Below are 13159 nucleotides of genomic sequence, written 5' to 3'. Positions count from 1 at the left end.
CTCAGGCGCTAGTGCCCCCAAAGTCTTCCACAAAGTCCTTGAGGGGTCCAGGACAAGTCCATCAGGAATCCAGGGGCTGGGCAGGGCCCAGGGATTCCCCTGGGCCCAAGCAGCAGCACACCCCTGGCAGATTCAAGTTAGAAACAAGAACATTTTGGAAGGGGACACAGCCCCTTTTTATACTATAAAATCCTTTGTCTAAAGGGTGCAGGCAGTGTGAGAACCAGCTAGAACTGGTTATAGGGAACTCCTTTCAGGGTGAGGGGCAGAGGCGACAGTCTCCCAGCAGGAGGTGGAGCCAGCATTGTGGCAGGCAGACACAGCCCTATTCACTCCTAGGTGTCATCTCCTCCCACTTCCCTGGCAGCAGATGCAGCCTTTCATCCACGGGCTGACTCAGACAACCTCCTGGGGCTCCCCAGCCCCTGTCACCCTCAAACCAGACAGTCAATCCACAAGCAGGCCCAGGCACTCTGGGCTAGGCTCACCAGCCAATCACACGCCAGGCACAAATTACACAATTATGCCAACTTCTAGAAGTGGCACTTCTCCACTAGACACAATCATGCCGCATATACCATTGCGCAGCATTCAATCTCACGAGTTCGCACATACCAAACTCGATCCTGCACTCCCCACACATCAGGAACTACCATGGGCATACATATTCCCCATTAATTCCTATGGGAGGGCAGGTCACTCACCACACATACACAGAGAGTTCACGCACTTTACACTGTACCACAGTGAAAAAGTGCGCAGAGGCCTACAATCACCACCACCAGGTTCCAGAAACAGGCTGGGAAAAAACAAAAAGTCTCGGGGTGAACCTGCCAAAAGGGCCGGGTCCAACACAACCCCCTTCCAGCCAAAACGCAGGGTAGACCAATCACTCCACTGAAGGGCTTCCTTTCTTTGGGCGACAAAACACGGACCCGCACGGCAGGGACACCTTCCGTTTTTTTGCCACTCTGAACCCACCTGGTTACCTCCAAACCAGAACTCTCTGACCCAACTAGGGTACCCCACTGGTACTCCCTAGTCATCCATAGCCAAGACCAGGCCCTAGGCCATCCAAATATCACAGGTCCTAACCAATCCACAGAGCGGGGGGCAGTAACCCCTGGCACACAATAGCCATTCTCCACTCTCTCTCTCAGTGTAGCTACAACTACCACTGATCCATCAACCCAGGGACCACACCCTCAGGCTGACCAGAGGTCACGGGCAAGAATGCCCCACCCTACCTCTACTTCTGGGTTTCCGCACCCTCACAGGGAAGCACTCACCAGAACACAACTCTCCTACCAGATCAGGATCTAACTCCACCAACTGGTCTACTACCTGGGATCTGGAAACTATTTCACTTCTGAGGTACAAAGCACACAGCACAGTCCCTCTTCAAGCAGGTGGGGGGACACAGCACACAGCAAAGCCCCCTTTCCTCTACCTTAGTGGAAACAGCAAACTGCAGGTGGGCCCCAGAGCACACAGCAAGGGCAGCCCCCTCAGTCTCTTCAGCTGATCTACCTTGGCAGAGATTCCTTCTTGACCTAGAAATTTCCTAATCTCCCAATCTAGGATCTAAACTCTCAGGTTGCACCGGGGTCAGAAGTACACCGTCCCTCTGCACCCCCTTCCAGAGTTCTGTACCCTCCACTTAGGAGTGGTACCCCTCAACACCAGGACCGCCGGAGTTCTGGTTACAGACACTCCCCGTCCTCTAGACACAGGAAGATCCTCCTCAAATGACCTGTAAGTACAGCCTAGGCCCCTGACCTGGCGCTCCCTTGGGGAACCCTCCAGGCCCTGAGACAGGGTTTCGGGCCAACGTGGGACACACCGTCCCACACTCACTCCGCCTCCACTGAGACAGGAAGTGAGCCCCTACACCCCTACCATCCTACTGGGCCCTAGCTGGGCTACACATGAACCTCTTCGCCTACACAGAATCATCAGATACACAAGCCACTACTTTTAGAATCACTCCCTAATGTCTCTGCAAGACATCTAGCACACCACCAGAAATCCACCTTCTTATCCAGTGCATCTGCAGGACCTCCTGCACACCACCAGAGGTACACCTCCTGTGCAAGCTCCTTTAAAAAAAACTCACACCAACTCCTCCAGTTTAACACACCACTCATCCACACACTCCCCTTCCAGACTGGTGAGACAGTTCCTCACTGCCCCTGACTCTCAACCTGTACCCCTCTTACTGAGCACCAGGCACCATACTCTGGGAACTGGGAATGGGACTTCACGCACTGGACATATTTAAGCTGCCACCACTGGATCCTACCATACTGGGGGATCCAGACACACACACTACACTCAGGGGATAACCACCCTCCCGAGCAAGCCATTCCTCCTCTACACTCTCTCTCTTCCATCTACCCACACAGGGACAGGAACAGGAACAGGGATTGGCACTGGACCCAGCAAGGGATTCCTAATCTATGGGAACCTCCCCCTCTACTGGTGTCCCGCCCTGTCACTTTCTCTCATCTGCCACTAAACATAAAGCGCAGGAACACCATTTGAAAATGACACTCTTGAGCAAAAAATAAAACCAAAAACAATAATCCCAAACATGTGACTATCTGAAAAATGCAGAGTTTTATAATGTAGCCAGCTGTCGCTGTGGCACTGCGCAAACACAAGTCCAAAGTGTGGCTCAGGGGTTAGAGGCAGCAGACCCGGAAGCTGAGATCGGTCCTGGACCAGGGTTCAATTCCCCGCCTCGGCGGGGTCTTGGGCTAAAAATTCCACGGACTCGATAATTCTCGCCCCGGTGCCTCCTCGACTCACGGGTTCACACTCTGCGACTCTGGGCAATAGCTTGCTTAATCTCCACAACGGCCCCTCGCGGCGGGATGCTTGACTTTCACCTTGTGGATACCCTGCTATCTCACAGGGGAATACCAGGAAGGGTTCCCTAAGCAAGCGCCGGGAAACCCACTGCGGGTAGCTGTGCGCTATATAAGCTCAACTTCATTTACATTTAAAATCCGCACCGCAGACCTACAATGTTAGAACTGGCTATTTCTGATAGGCGAAAGCTGACGCCAAAGCCAGGCAGAAACCACCATTCTAGTCAGGGCAATGGAGTCACACGCCAAGATAACCCCTGCTCACCCCCTTGGTAGCTTGGCACGAGCAGTAAGGCTAAACTCGGAGGCAATGTGTAAAGCATTTGCGCCAGAACACAACAGCAACAACATCCTAGGCACACCACAAAAGGAATTCCACACAAGGTTATATAAAAATAACTTCTGTATTGTCAAAACACATTAGATAGAAATCACACATGTACATTGGGCCAACTGGCACGGGCAATATTCACAAGGGATTATTTACAAGACAGGGCCACATGGGCCACTGTCAGAATCAGCACTTAGTAGAAATAGCACTTCTAGAACATAGAATATAGGATATAAAATCACTGTAGCACAAATTAGCAAGTATAGCACACAACCAGTAACTACTGGTAACAGGTAAGTACCACCTACGCAACCCTAACCACCTTAGGAGAATGTCGCGCAGGGGACCAGGACCTCACTAGGTCCACCTGTACTGGAAAGAACAACCACCTAAGAATAAAATACATTTAGGGGTATCAGGAAGAACACATTACACATGATGCATCAAACATTCAGAGGTGTAGGGAAAAAGGTAAACACATCATGTATAAAAACACATTCAGCGGTGTAATAATAAGGCACATGATGCATCATAAACACATTCGAGGTGCAGGGAAGGAAAAACGCATGATGCATAAACCAACACATTTAGAGGTGTAAAATCAAGGAAGACACATGATGCATAAAAACATTCAGAGGTGCCAGACCATAACTCAATAGCGCAAAAACACATGATGCCCAAAAACATTCAGAGGTGTAAGATCAAGGTGCGTAATCATATTAAATGCATTACATTTCCTGGCACCATAGCACATTGCACAAAACTCACATTAGGCAATTACCATCACATAGCTAATCACATTGCGCCTAAATAAAATCACATACCAGCCCCGATCTAATAAAGGGCCTAAATAGCCCTGTGTCCAGAATGTCAGGGCGCGCTGCCATGCAGCGCCAGTCAGGGGTGCGCCACCGGCGCAAAACCTAAAACGTTGCAGGTGCCCACTACTTGCTGGGCACCTGAGAACACCAACATGACCTAAACGGTGCAGCTGCCCACTAATTGCTGGGCAGCTGTGAATCAAAAACTGTGACAGGGTCCTCACTGACCCTTAGTCGCAAACTACGCCCACTGCTGGAGCCACACAGGCTCTGGGCATATCACATGCCCCAAACGTTGGAATCCCCCCTCTGGGGACTCGTGAACAAAAGAAATGCCCTGTCGGAGCACTCAGGCTCCTAAAACACTCCTGGGCCTTCTGGACCCCCACTGGGGCCTTTTAACCAAAATAAGGCACGTTGGAGCCTTCGCGGCTCGAGAGGAAATATGCCCCGTCGTTGGAGCCATCTGGGCTCGGGAAGAACGGTGGGGCGGTCCACTGCCATCCGGGACCACCGGAACTACCCCGAACATCCTGCACCAGCCAATCAGGGCACGAGCCAGCCCTGCAGCCTATCATGGCGCGAGCTACCTATGACGCGGCGACACGGGCTCCAATCAGGCCTAAAATCACCCCCACCAGGTTCCAGAAACAGGCTGGGAAAAAGCAAAAAGTCTCGGGGTGAACCTGCCAAAAGGGCCGGGTTCAACACACATCATAACTGTAGAAGTAGTACTCAAAATGTGCCTTACTATAAAACCTGCTCAACAACACACTACATTTGATGTCATACGGCAAAGGTAAATGATGGTATCAAATGCCTTCTTTTACTGATGCTGGCAATTGTATACACATATAGCAGTCTTTCGCTTCCATTGTATCAACATACTCATACAGCAAACGAGCATATGCATTTAACGTGAAATCACCTTTTGACAAATCTACATGTAACATCCAACTAGTTTCTCTGATCATATCTCTATCTTTTGCGGATGCACCCTCTTCTACATCTGAGACAGGTGGGGTAAGTGTCGCCTGTTCCCCATTCTTTTCAGCATCGTGAGACCCAACCAAAGATGTAACAATCACTACAGTTATGACAATAAGCACCACAACAATAAGGGTACCAATTATGCACTTCTGCCTGCGTCCTGAATTTCCAGACTCCATTTTGACCCACTGTTTGGATTTCTTAAGGTGCAAACAAAATCAACAAAGTCTCTTTTCTTCTTTTCTTTGCCTTATCCTGTTATTTACAATGTCTTTTTATTTTCTGTTTTCCATTTGATTATTGCAATCTTCAGTCCAATAATAATAACCTATTAAAGAGATGTTGTCAGCCCTAGCCCTTAATTCTTCTTTTATTGAAAGTCCCTAATTTACATCTTCTTCCACTTGGACTTAGGTTATCTTCTTTATAAAGGCTTATAAGTTCTTCTTTCACAGTTCAAGCTTCATCGTTAATGATATTAGATCCAAGCATAGCAAGAACAAGCTGCAGAATCTCTGCATGAATCTCTCACATTTCCTGTGCAGTGGGTTGTCGACCACAGGTAGGGAAAGCAACCTGTTTAAGGATCAGAAATCGCAAACCACTTTGCCTTGGTGGATCGGGAACTGTCAGAGTCAGAATTCCGAAAGCATCAACTCCAGGGCCCAGCAACTGAATCTCAATTGTCAGAGTGCTCTCTCCGTGACTCACTATACCAGTCCCCGGCCTCGCAGATCTCCCTGGTCTCTGCATCTGCAGCCAGGTACGTCCACTCAAGAGATGCGTGCTTTTGAGACGGTACCCTCTGTCAGGCGCTGAGCCTATGCGCCTACAAGAACAACGATGAAGATGAAGTACGTCTCCCAGAAACCCTGCTATTGGAAGGGGCGGCGCCTTTGGATTATCTCCCAGCATCGCGAGGTAGGCGGCATGCGTAATTCTGTCCGTTTATTGATGCTGCGTTGCTGCCTGGAGACGCGGCTGTTCGCATTCCCTTCCCAATCGGATTTATTTTCCACACGCCACCAGAGGTTCAGGTGGTGTATTCCTGAGAAGCATCTCCTACCTTGGGGTCGCGCTGACTAAAGCTCCACTGAGCTTGGTTGCCTGGTGACACCTCTGTAAGCGGAATCGAGGTGGGGTTTTTCCTTGCCGAGTAGCGGAGGGTGAGTCCTTCCGCTCTGTGCAGTTCCCGGAGTTCAAGGCTCCGATGAGTAATAATTAGCTTCCGATTATCCTGAACTTTTGTGTGCTTGGGATGCTGGATTCCAGACTACTCGCGCTCGAGTAGCTGTTCACGTTAAGGGTGAAGTTCTTGTTCTCATGCTTCAGTTCAGGTATCTTGTTATCTGCTTTCTACGTCCTTCAGGGAACAATAACTTCCAGCGACTTTTGCAAAAACACTGTTCTTTCTTACTCATATATAATTGGAGTCTTTTTGCTTTGGATAACTTTATTGGGCTCCTTTTTGTCAAGACTGACTTGTGGATTCTGATGTGCTGGAAAACTGGAATCCTCAATCTTTGTTTTTCTTCTACTTCTGCTTTCTGTTGTATGAAAGGAATAGTAGGGTACGTATGAGCTGGTGTGTTTTACATTTGGCTATAAGTTGGAACGCATGGAGGTTAATTTGTCTCCACTTTATTTTTATAGGTACACATTACTGCACTTGGAGAGAAGCATCTGTAATGTTGATAGAAACGAACACAGCAGAAATACTTAGTTGTCTACAGGTAACAGGCAATATTAGTGAGACCATATGAGTGTAGCATTTTAATAGAATTGTGTTAACCTTCTATTCTTTTGTTACATGTATCCTCATCCCTGCTGTTCCTTCCGTAATTCCTTTTACCTCGTTTGATTGCCTTATTACTCTGTGTTTACTTGTCCAGAGTTGGGGACGACAAGAGGTGGACCCCTTTGTGCATCGTCCGGATCCAAAGGAGTTGCAGTGGAACGTTACACCCTCTCTCTACTGGATGTCTTAGACTATCCAGTCTCTCTTCCGTTTTACTTTGATCTGATTCAGATGTTTCAGGAATCGGAGCAAGATTTTTCTCAGATGCAAGCCTTATATTCAGCCTCTCTTTTCTTGCTGGACAAATCTCTGGATCCAGTTTGGCAATCCTCCACACTTCACCGCTGTATTTGTGACCAGATGCACCTGGTATGGTCCTTGCCAGCGAGCATCAAGGCAGCTCTTCCTCACGTGCTTTCGGACAAGCACCCAGTCACCATGGATAAGGTCATGCAGCAGGTGTCTCGAGATGGATGTAGTCGCAGCCTTGACTTGGTGGAACACAAAATTAACCACATCAGCCAGTTCCCTACAATAATCCAAAACCAAATCATCTGTGATGTTTATCAATGCTGTAGCTGGCACCATAGGCAATCGCATAGCTCTTCCCATCAATATCTCATGGGGAGAGAGCCCTGTCCTATCAGGAGTGCTACGCAGACTCATCAATACCAATGGCAGCGCATCTGGCCATTTCAAAGAAGTTGACAAACAAACTTTTGATACCCTCATTGTGATTGTGCCATTTATCTGCTCCACAAGACCAGATGCCTCAGGCCTGAAGCTACAGTGCAATCTCTGATTAATTTTCAAAGCTGTACACAACAATTTCATGATTTCGCTTTGGAAGTGTGTCCTCTATCTGTCTCCACTGAGGTTGGAAATCCGAAACGCTGTATCATTCCCTAAATAGCCGTTTTGCCACTGTGAGACTGTCACATCGTCTTGTTGGATATGCTTCAACCCAATGTGAAAAGATACACACCACCACCAAAACATATCTCAGCCTATTGCACCTCGGCATCTCGATAAAGTACAATTGTATCCTATTAAAAGGACCTTCTGATCTTCCAATATGACTCATCACATCCACAGTTCTCTTTTCAACATTCATTTTTTGACACGTAACACACCTGTGACACACTGCTTCAGCATACACACGAAAACGTGGGTTAAACCAGGTTTGCCTAAACAGTCGCACCATGGCATCTCTCCCAAGATGAACTGCTCCATGAATCTGCCTTGCCATTGGGCTCAATAAACAATTTAGGTAGTACTGCTCTGTCATCTGTCGACACCCAAATACCATCTTCTCTCTTTTCACAGCCTGCTCTAACCCATGATGCAGCTTCCTCCTTTGGGACCTCATCCTGCAGCTGCTTCACCTCATCCCAAGTATCGGCTACAGCTAACATCATGCTGAGCTCGGTCACTTCTGTGCTCTCTCCTACATATTCTTTATTGAAAACACAAGCATGCATAGCACAAAAACAAGCTACTTCATCAGCGTAGTTATTTCCTTTTATAACAAAGTCCCCTCCCTTTCCATGGGCTGCCCATTTTACGACTGCAATCTCCTTAGGTTTCTGCAAGGCGTCCAATAATTGCCGCACAAATTCTCAGTTATGGATTGGGGATCCTGAGGACGTCAAAAATCACCTCAGTGACCATAACTGCCCGAAATCATGAACCACTCCAAACCCATATTGGCTGTCCATACAGATAGTCACTCTGACTCCATTCGAGATGGTACAAGAACGTATCAGAGCAATAATCTCGGCCACCTGAGCAGAGTATATTCTTTTCAAACAGGCAGCTTCCACCACCCCCAAGATGGTGCACACAGCAAACGCTGCTCTCAAACACCCTTCATTGTCTCTTAAACATGAACCATCAACAAAAAGGACCAAATGTGATTCAAGCAGCAGTTTATCAACAATGTCAGGTCTGGGTTTGGTACATAGCTCAGTAACATCTAGGCAGTCATGCTCTTCACAATCCTCTCCTTCCTCTTGCGGACGAGACAACAATGTGGCGGGATTCAAGGTGGTACAGCATTTCAAAGTGACATTTTCAAAAGCCAAAATAGCCTGCTCATACTTTGTAAGTCTGTTATTCGTTAAATACTGTGTCTTGGTTCTTGTCATTAACAGCTCTACTGAATGTGGCACATAAACAATAAGTTGGTGACCCATCACTAAGCTTTCACATCTCTCAATGCTGACACCTGTTGCAGCACCGGATTTGAAACATCTGGGCAACACAGAAGCTACTGGATCTAAAGAAGCCAAAAAGTAAGCCACTTCTTGTCTACGGGCACTTTCATGTGTCTGTACAAGACCACTAAGGCACATCCCTCCTTCTCAGAGCGGAAAAGCGAAAACGTGTTATTGTAATCTGGCATTCCCAGAGCTGGAGCGCCACATAGGCTCTCTCTCAGCTCATGGAAAGCTCTCAGACAATCGTCATCCCATGGTACCGGATCAATAATGTCCTTTCAAGTCAACCTCAATAGTGGCTTTACTTGCAACAAAAAAATTGGGATCCACTGTTGACAATAGCCAACCATTCCCAAAAACATGCAGACTTCTTTCTGTGTTTTCGGAGTTCCCATTTGCAGAATCGTCTCTATGCGATCTGGTGACACTCTTCGTTTTCCCTTCTCAATTTATGACCTAGATACTGAACTTAAGTCTGATAATACTGAAGTTTGTTTGGGGACACTTTGTGTCCATTCTCTGACAACTGATTCAGCAAAGTCAAAGTGTCAATCCTGCAAGCATCCTCAGTCTCTGAAGCGATCAAAAGGTCATCAATATATTGAACCAGAACTGAGCTCTGGGGCATCACCAGCCCTTCAAGATTCTTTTTCAAACTCTGACTAAAGATAGAGGGGCTTTCTGTATACCCTTGAGGGATACAACACCATGTTAACACACAGTCTTCCATCCTAAATACAAATAAAAATTGTCTGTCTTCTTGGAGTGGTACAGAGAAAAATGCCTGACATAAATCTATGGCTGTAAACCATTCTGCCTCACAATGTATATGAAATAATATAACAGCTGGATTTGGTACCACATGGAATCACAATGTCATTAACCCTGCGTAAATCCTGCACTCTTCTGTACTTGCCACTAGGCTTGTGCAGTCCATAATAGGTGAGTTGCAGGTACTTCCTCTTATCTCCTTCAGAATGCCTTATGCAATCATAGACTCGATTACAGGTCTTATTCCAGCCACAGTTTCTGGAGTCAATTTATACTGTGGAATTCGTCCAAATACAGCATTTGGTTTGACCTGTATCTTAACAGGTTCAACCCCTTGAATTAATCTTATCTCCTCGCCTGTGAAATTCCACACTTTCAGAGAAACCAAGTCCCTCAAATCATATGGTAAGTCCTCTGTCGTGAGAACCATGAACATTTCTGTAAACAGGCTCATAATGGCAATTTTAAAATCCTCATTGTCATCACAGGTTTGCAACTCCACACCCCTCGGAGTACAAGATATGTACAATTTAGCTTACACAAAAGGTCTCCTCCCAATAGACAGACCGGGCTTGAACCACACACTACAAATTGATGTCTGTCTCGGAACGGCCCTATTCTCACAGATAACTCATCTGTTAATGGGTTAGTCATTCTCTGATTGGTAACTCCCACCACTTGAATCGATTGTCCTGAAAGGGATACATTTGGGGCCACTTCTATCCTTATTGTGGAGCGCGCAGCTCCACTGTCTAACAAAAAAGTAACAGGATGTCAATTCACCTCTGCATCTACAAATGGTCCACTCTGATCTACTTCAGTGCCCCACCCAAAGTGCATTCCTCCTGCACCCCCCTCTGACACTCATGAGGATCTTGAGTTTGGTAAATCTGTCTTGTATTTCAAAATAAGGCATCTGATGATACACCTGATTACTTATTGGTATTCTCTGAGGCTGAGGTATCTGCATTTGTGACTCACAACCTCCTCCATACATGGACCTAGGTCTGATCACAATGTTCAAACCCTCGGACATCTGTCCCTCTCCCTCCCTCATATTGCATTTGATTTGCCAAATGTAATCGACACTTGCGCTTCCAATGCCCGATTTTGTGACAATAATGACAAGCAGTGACCTTCTTTTGGTTTGCTACCCAATCACCTCCTGTACCCGCATCCATTCCCCTTCCTCTTCCCTGTCCAGGTTGGATTACCGTACGTTGACCCATTCCCCTGCCAATTCCTCTTCCTCGACTCATCGCTCCTCCAACCCCTTGCATCAGATCAGGCCTTTTGGCATTCCTCAACTGCACCAACATCAACTTGTCTTTCACTTTCTTTTGTGCCGCCTCCACTTGCTCACTGCAGTATTTTGCATAATGCAGAAATTCGTCAACCGACTTATTCTGCCACCATATCAAGTGATGCTGTATCATCAAATTATTATCAGATTTCAATCCCAGCGCAAACTTCGAGACAAACTGTCCCATATCTTTTTGCTCAATAGTGTCCAATCCACTATGCGGTTTAAAAGCCACTAAAAGTCTCCCATAATAGTCATGTACCAACTCCTTAGGATCTTGAGTATTACGATAGATTTTAAGCCAATCAACAGTCTGAGGAAGTACTTTGGATTGTAACCATATAATCACTTGCTCATATTTCTTCATTACCTCGGGTGAAGGACCATGATTGACCGGATCTCTATCTGGTTCTGCAGCGGGCCAATCAATTGCACTTTACATGCTGCCCACAAATCACCCACGACCACTATATCAAACAAAGTATTTAGATCAATCCATAACACCTTCGAAATCTTGACAAACCAATCCATTTGTTTATACCACTCGGCAGGTTTTTCCCTCAGCCGAGGAAAATCATTAGTGAATGCTGCAAAATCACCCCGGCTCCATGGCACATGTACATACCCTGTTAATGTAAGACCTGCACTCTGTGTTTACTCGAAAGTTACTGAACTGTAATCAAGAAGTCTGTTTAGTGCCCTGCTGTGGGTCCTCCCCACAACCCTGTCTGTAAACTGCTCTGTCTAGGCCTGGAAGACTCCAGGTCTGCAGGGTTCTCACTTGCCTGTTGTGCTCTCAACCTTTTCTAGTATAGTGAAACGAATCTGCGGAATGTTATGTGACTGTTGTATCCAGTGTGTTGCTAAACTGGATGACATGTGTTGATTGCGTATCGTGCTTTTGTGCTCTATGATCCTTGTTTTGATTTTTCTGGAAGTTCTACCCACATATACCAAGCCACATGGACAACGGATGGCATAAATTACTCCCATGGTGTTGCAGTCTGCGTTATATTTCAGCTTGATGGTTTGGCCAGTTTTGGGATGTGAAAAAGCATTTCCAGTTATCACATTGCTGCACTGTGCACAATTATAACATTTACTCATGCCTTTGTATCTATGATGACTTGGTGTTCTATTTTGTTTCAACAATTCTCTGTTCTCTCTGAAAATAGGAGTATCCATAAATAAATCCTCGAAATCTGGTTCGTTTGCAATCATATCCCATCTTTGTACTATGATTCGTTTGATGGTATTGGCTTGAACTGATTGTTTTAGGACAAAAGCCATGCGATCTTTCATGGGTTTGGTGGAAGGGTTGAGCAACGATGTTCTATCCATTGCTGCTACCTTTTGTTGTGCGTTCTCCAGTACTCGCTCAAGGTAACCGCGTTGTTTGTATCGTACAATTTGTTCTTGTGTTAAATCTGCACAGCGTTGAGGATCCGAAGAGATTCTTTTTATGCGTATGAGTTGTGACGTGGGTAAATGATCTTTAAGCGTTCTGGGGTGTGCACTGGTGTAGTGCAGAGAATTATTTATGTCAGTTGGTTTCTGAAAAACCGTCGTAGAGATGCCGTGTGAGGTTTTATAAATTTCTATGTCTAGAAATTGAATCTTTTCACTTTGTATGTTATGCGTGAATTTGATTCTGTTTTTTTTTATTGATCTCCATTATTGCTTTTTCCAGACCACTAAATTTAAGCAGTTGGTCACTTATATTCACTCCGGAACTACGTTATGTACACTGGGGGGTGATTCGGAATAATTTCCACCACGCAAGAGACGCACTGTGTACTTATTCCATTTGTTTCAATGGCTCAACTCATTCTTTCACTTCCTCACGCATGTCAACCATTTTCTTTCAAAGACACGAACACCTGTATGTGCGAATTCTAATTAGTAGAGCATGTAATGACTTGAGTACATAAAACGCATATTGCTATACCATGTTGTATTTTTCAATTTCAGCACAACGCTTTGGAACCTGAAATCACGGATCTTGGTGATTCAAATCTTAAACATTTTTTTTTCAAAAAACCCCTGAGGAAGG

Source organism: Lissotriton helveticus, chromosome 9 (genome assembly GCF_964261635.1).
Source record: "Lissotriton helveticus chromosome 9, aLisHel1.1, whole genome shotgun sequence".
NCBI classification, from domain to species: domain Eukaryota; kingdom Metazoa; phylum Chordata; class Amphibia; order Caudata; family Salamandridae; genus Lissotriton; species Lissotriton helveticus.
This window is presented reverse-complemented; position numbering follows the sequence as displayed.